Below are 5,797 nucleotides of genomic sequence, written 5' to 3' on the forward strand. Positions count from 1 at the left end.
GGGGGGGTGAACTGGTGAATCCTTCTGGTGGTAATCTGAGAGGACTTCTGAAATTAGACTGTTTACGGTATTGGAGTTGCATACATATGCTCTATAGCCAAGCAATTCTGTTAGTCTGGATCCTAAATAAATGTCCTTTGGCATTTTCTAACAGGGGGCATGTCTAGGTTGTTCACAGAGCCTTGCTTGTGCTGAAACAATGTGGAAGTCCTTCCATGGCAGAGAATATAAGTAAATTGTGTTCTAGGCACACTGTAACAGGCCATGAGCAGCAATGGAGTAGATTTATATGTAGCAATATTCATAGGCCTCAAAATATAATCCTGGGTAGAGAAAATAAAAACAAAAGAGATATATAACACACATAAGTTAAAATGCAGGTACAATAAATCCAAAACATGAAACTGTATATTTTGTAAGAACATATTCATTGACAAGTGCATAAACTCTGAAAATTAGGTTCCTGAATGACCAGAACTGTGGATAAGAGGGAGGGTCTGAAGCCAGCACGCATGCACACACACACAAACACAAGCAGGGCCCTATGAAAATTCATATTTCTATTATCTTGCATTTATGTAACATCAAACAAAAGTTTTACAAAACAATACATTCTTACTTCATACAATGCACTGTTTACATTTTCTATTTCCTTTTTTAAAAAATGCTGGTCTCTATTTATAAAGGTGATTGTATAACCTACCAATGGGTTATGACTTTCCATTTTAAAACACTGATCTAGGCAATAATAAGGGCATTATAGTGAGTTCCTGGAATAATAATAGTGCCACACACTCATTAAAAATTCAAGCACATAAAGAAGAACTGAGAAAAAGACCCTCTGTGCTGCCTTCTCCAAGAAACACATCCACAGGGAATTCCCACCCATTGGAGGCTGCTCCTCCTCACGTGATTCCGCCCTAAGTGGCACTTCCGGAGAGTGAACTTTTCACCCCTTCTTCAGCCCTGGCTTGTCAGACTAAGGCCAAAACTGAAGCAGGAAATGATATGCCACTTGCTAAAGCACAAAGAGGTATTTTAAAACATAAAGGAACATTTTTAAACATTCCTGAAACACATTTGAATAACATGGAGATATACGGAAATATGGGCTCTCTCTTGAAAATGGAAAGCTGGAAAATCTAAAAAGGGTAGCTCTAAGAAAAAAAATAAAATGAAAAATGTGGAAATAGGGTAGATTACACAGACTTCAAGAGAGCAGTAAACTAGATTAGCGTAGATGGGGAAGCTACAGAAGAGAGTTGGAAAGCCCATGGGCTCCTCCCAATCTGCAGCTCAGTAAATACAAGTTAAAAAAAAATCCTATTCCAAATCAACTGAAAACTGTCATTTGAGGACAGCTTTGGGTCTTCCTTATACCAGAAGATCTTACCAGAAAACACAATTATTGGGCCAATATAGAGAGTAGTCATTTTAAAGTATTTAAACAGAATTAGGCACTTCTGAGCTAAATGAAGAGAAAAAGTACAATAAAGAGCATTATTACGGCACTGAACTTTGTGCCTTCACAGCTATGCCCAAGCAGAGCGATGAGAATGTGTGGATGGGATTAGAGACAGCACACCATTCCCCCTCTCTGCAGACACCAAGGCAGCAGCATGTAAAGCCTCATCACACCACTGCGAGCAATGTTCCTTGGAGGGCAACTTTTGTGAAGGGCTAACCAGGAGCTGGGTGTATGAGCTTGTGTTTGAAGTGAGCCTCTCTACCTAGGGTTATAATCAACTACTTATAAACCAGAATTAAGTCAGGTGCTATTCAAATTTTTTTTTTAAAAAAACCCACAAATTTCTAGAAATTGCTAGGTTACAGAGAATCCATATGACAAAAGGAATCCAGAGAAGGAATAAAATTAGTATAATGAGAGGAATGACTTCTGGACTATGAGGTAGAAAAAGAGAGAGAGAGAGATGAGCTGGCTATACAGGTAAGTTGAGGGGGACGGGGCAGAAAGCCAATACACTATATAGCAGGTACATTAAAAAGAGATGAGCACAGAGGAACCATGAAGTAGTTCAAGTATGCTACCAGTTACTGGTCCTTTAACTCACAGGTATTCATAAACTGCCAAAGTACACCTATCATGTTAAAGATAATGACCAGCTACTTTCAATTTTGATGAAAACATGGCAAAAGAGCATTAAGAGTGAAAACTAGCATTTCTTGAAAAGGCTCTTTAGCGCACACAACTGCCAATTCTTACAATTCTGCAAGGTAAATGATATCCCCTTGTACAGATGAAGAAACAGACTATCATAGATGCTAACAAAAGTCCTCAGTGTTACACAGGAATGAGTAAGTGGCAGAGCCAAGATTTCTTCCAACATGTTCTTACTTCCAAATGTCTTTACACTAAGTGTGATGATTCTGCAGCTCAATTAAGTGAGAACTAAAGAATTTCTTCTATTTAAAAAGAGTAGAAGGGGTTAAGTTCTGAACATCGCCTAGTTTTGATTATTTTACTATGGTTATTCAAGATACCATCATAGGGAAAGCTAGGAGAAGGCTACATGAGAACTCTACGCATTTTTGTGCTTTCTTGTGACCTAAACTTACTTTTAAGGAAATTTTTTGTAAAATAAGGGGAATGAACTTTTTGGAAGCTTACCTCACTCCTTTTCCTTTGGAGATAAATGCATGGTATATTAGAAATATGTCTTAAACATACCTATATATCTCTGATGTAGTCCAAATATAAATATATATCTGAGATATATAGGAGATAAGTATATATTTCTTCTGAAAATATATAGATATACTCATACTTATGTATTTTAAAAGGTTAATTCTCAGTTGTTTTCAGTGACCTAAATAGCACAAGAAATAAAATGATGGCTGCCTTCTATTCTCATTCAACTTTAATAAACTTTCACTAAATACATATTCCTACATGGTACTATACTATTTTGCCTATACAAGTTTATCTCCTCTAACACTCAAGGTTTTCACTGTCTACCATGTTTATATATGGGAACTAGGAAAACAGAGCTACCATTTATATTTAAGTTGAACATCATGAGAATAATGTGTCTAGCTGATATGAAAAAGATTGTTTGATAAGAATATTTACTTTTTTTCTAAGAATGGCTGAGCCACTTTTTCCCCAATAAATAAGATAATTTTGAAACAGCTATCATTTGTAGAGTGACTTTTATTGTGTCATTAAATTCATGTACTATCCCAACACTATTAAATAAAAATTAATATGTCCATTTCACATATAAGGAAAGCTAGACAGATTGATTTGCAGAAGTCACACAACTATCTATCTATATATAAAGAGCCAGTGTCCGTAACATCCAAAATGACCAAAGGCTTGCACGAATTCCAGGCTGCGTGCGCAGCATGCCGAGTGGGCTGAACTGCTGACCTCTCGGGGAGAGAGAGGCGGGGACTTGCAGTGGGGACTTGTGTGAGGCTGCCTCATGGCACCCCGCATCCCCCCTTGACTGACCACTGGAACTCCAAGCCAGTGAGGGCTGCCTCCAGGCCGTAGCCCCAGGTCCCTCGCCCCCACCCCAGGCCCAAGAGTGCAGCACTGGGCAGGGGTGCCTGGGGGTCTGGGAATGTGGCGCGAGGGGCCGGCGTGGCATCAGGGGGGCTGTGTTTGCACTGACAAGTTCCCTGCTTCTGCCCCGGCCCATGCATCCCTCCTTCCTCCCCTCAGCGGCCCAGCTCCTGCCTATGTGCTTGCCGGGCAGGCCCAATTGCACCAGGGAGTGAGCCATGGCGATCGGGATGGCTACTTCCTGGGACGGGATGGCCGGGCTGCGGCAATTCATGAGGGCGACAGGGCCTGCGGGGCATACACAACCCTCGGGCAGAGGGGTGGCCGGCCAAGCCGAGTCTGGCTTCGGTGGGGCCAGCAGGATCCCGAGGCCATCCCAGCCCCCACAGGTCCCAGGCCAGATGGTGGCTCAAGGGGAAGCAGTGTCTCCATGCAAGGCACCTGGGGGCAGCCGCAAGCTGCTGCAACCCTGCCCCATGCTTCAGGGACAGGGAGGAGGCTTGTGGCCACCAACGCCCTATGCGGGGACTTGCAGTGGGGACTTGTGTGGAGGGGCAAACATAGTGAAAGGAATAATCAGTATGAAAGAAATGACAGGGTCCAGAGTGGGTGAGCTGCTCCCACCGCCTGGTAGTAGAACAGGGAGGAGGGCGCTGGGTACAGGGAGGGGACCTCAGCTGGGATTGCCCCGGTGTGGGGAAGGGGCCTGGCCTGGGCCTGGTGGGCAGCTAGAGGAGTCTGACTGAGCGGATGCTGGTTCATACCGACTCTTATTCTGCCATCTTCCTCCAGCTCTCCAAGCTAGCTCCCCTGCCCCACCTGCCCGAAGGAACGGGCTCTGGGTGACCTCCCTGAGCACAGACTGTGGACCCAGAGATCTTGAGGAAGAGTGCCTGGTGAGGCCCAGGCAGGGGCCAATGCAGAACTAACAGGGCAGAGCTGCTTTGGTGTTTAGGTGAAATTTGCAACAGACCCAAGGAGGAAACCGAGAAGGGAAAGGCCAGTAGGTGTGAAATCCCAGTGCTTTCACTACTTGAAAACAGTCCCACTTAGAATGTGAGGCGACTGTACATTCAGCTGAGAAGTGAGGGGGCTGAACCCCTCCGTTGCTGGGTTCCTGTCAGTTCGAGACCCGAGCGTCCACCATGAGAAGGAAAAAATGGAGGGAGGGGCTGGAGGAAGGGAGGACAATTAAAGGAAACGTGTCTAGATTTTTCCCAGCCCTCTCCCTCTTTCCACTGCCTACAAAAGCCCCAGGCATGGCCACAGTTCTGTTTCCACCTTTTAGTCCCCTATTCTCCAACAACAGAGGCAAGAAATAAGGAAGGAGTCTATGCTGCCTTCAGAAAGTATATACCTGATTGCCCAGTTGCCTCCTGCAGAGGGAGGCCAAACTGCGGCTTAGGCCTGCTCCCCCTGTGGAGCGGGCCTAAGCCATCAGTAGGACGTCCCGTGAGGGTTCCTGGACTATGAAAGGGGGGCAGGCCGGGGTGAGGGCCCCCAGTGCACCGGGCCCCTAGTCCTATCTAATAAAAGAGAAACATGGTAATTGGCATATGACTGCTACCCTTCCCATTGCCTAATCAGCGAGATATGCAAAGTAACTGCCAGCCAAGATGGCGGCCGGCAGCCAGGCAGCTTGAAACTAACATGAGGCTTGCTTGCTTCAGTGACGGAGGACTCCAACGTTCCCTGCCTGCTTTGCGGCCTCTGAGCTTGAGGTTTAAGAAACATTGTAACAAATATAGAAGCTCATATGACTGCTACCCTTCCCATTGCCTAATCAGCGAGATATGCAAAGTAACTGCCAGCCAAGATGGCGGCCGGCAGCCAGGCAGCTTGAAACTAACATGAGGCTTGCTTGCTTCAGTGACGGAGGACTCCAACGTTCCCTGCCTGCTTTGCGGCCTCTGAGCTTGAGGTTTAAGAAACATTGTAACAAATATAGAAGCTAAAAAAAACCCCAGAAACCTGCTTTCAGCGAGCCCGGGATCTCAGAGCTGGAGTTGATACAGTGTTTCGATTATAGAACCGAAACCAACCAGATACCTTCTTTCAGCAGCAGAAGCCTCAGAGCTGGAGCCAGAGCTAAAGCTGGCCCAGAAAAAGAAAAAAAGAAAAAAAGGAGCAGTTGGGAGCTTCAGTCGGCCTGAAAACAGCCCTCAGCCCCTCACCCAGACTGGCCAGGCTCCCCAGTGGGGACCCCCACCCTGAAGGGTGTGTGACCAGCTGCAAACAGCCATCATACCCTCATCCAGGCTGGCCCGG

At 45.5% G+C, this 5,797-nt stretch overlaps 1 long non-coding RNA gene across 1 annotated transcript in view; it reads right to left on the reverse strand.

Moving 5' to 3' along the window:
- Positions 1-6: 6 nt before the first annotated feature.
- LOC102766884 overlaps positions 7-5,797 on the reverse strand; it is a 30,888-nt gene continuing 25,097 nt past the window's right edge. Inside the window, exon 3 of the long non-coding RNA XR_435326.2 lies at positions 7-323. This is a non-coding gene — a long non-coding RNA (uncharacterized LOC102766884). The remainder of the gene's footprint in view (positions 324-5,797) is intronic.

Source organism: Myotis davidii, unplaced genomic scaffold (assembly GCF_000327345.1).
Source record: "Myotis davidii unplaced genomic scaffold, ASM32734v1 scaffold53, whole genome shotgun sequence".
Lineage (NCBI taxonomy): Eukaryota > Metazoa > Chordata > Mammalia > Chiroptera > Vespertilionidae > Myotis > Myotis davidii.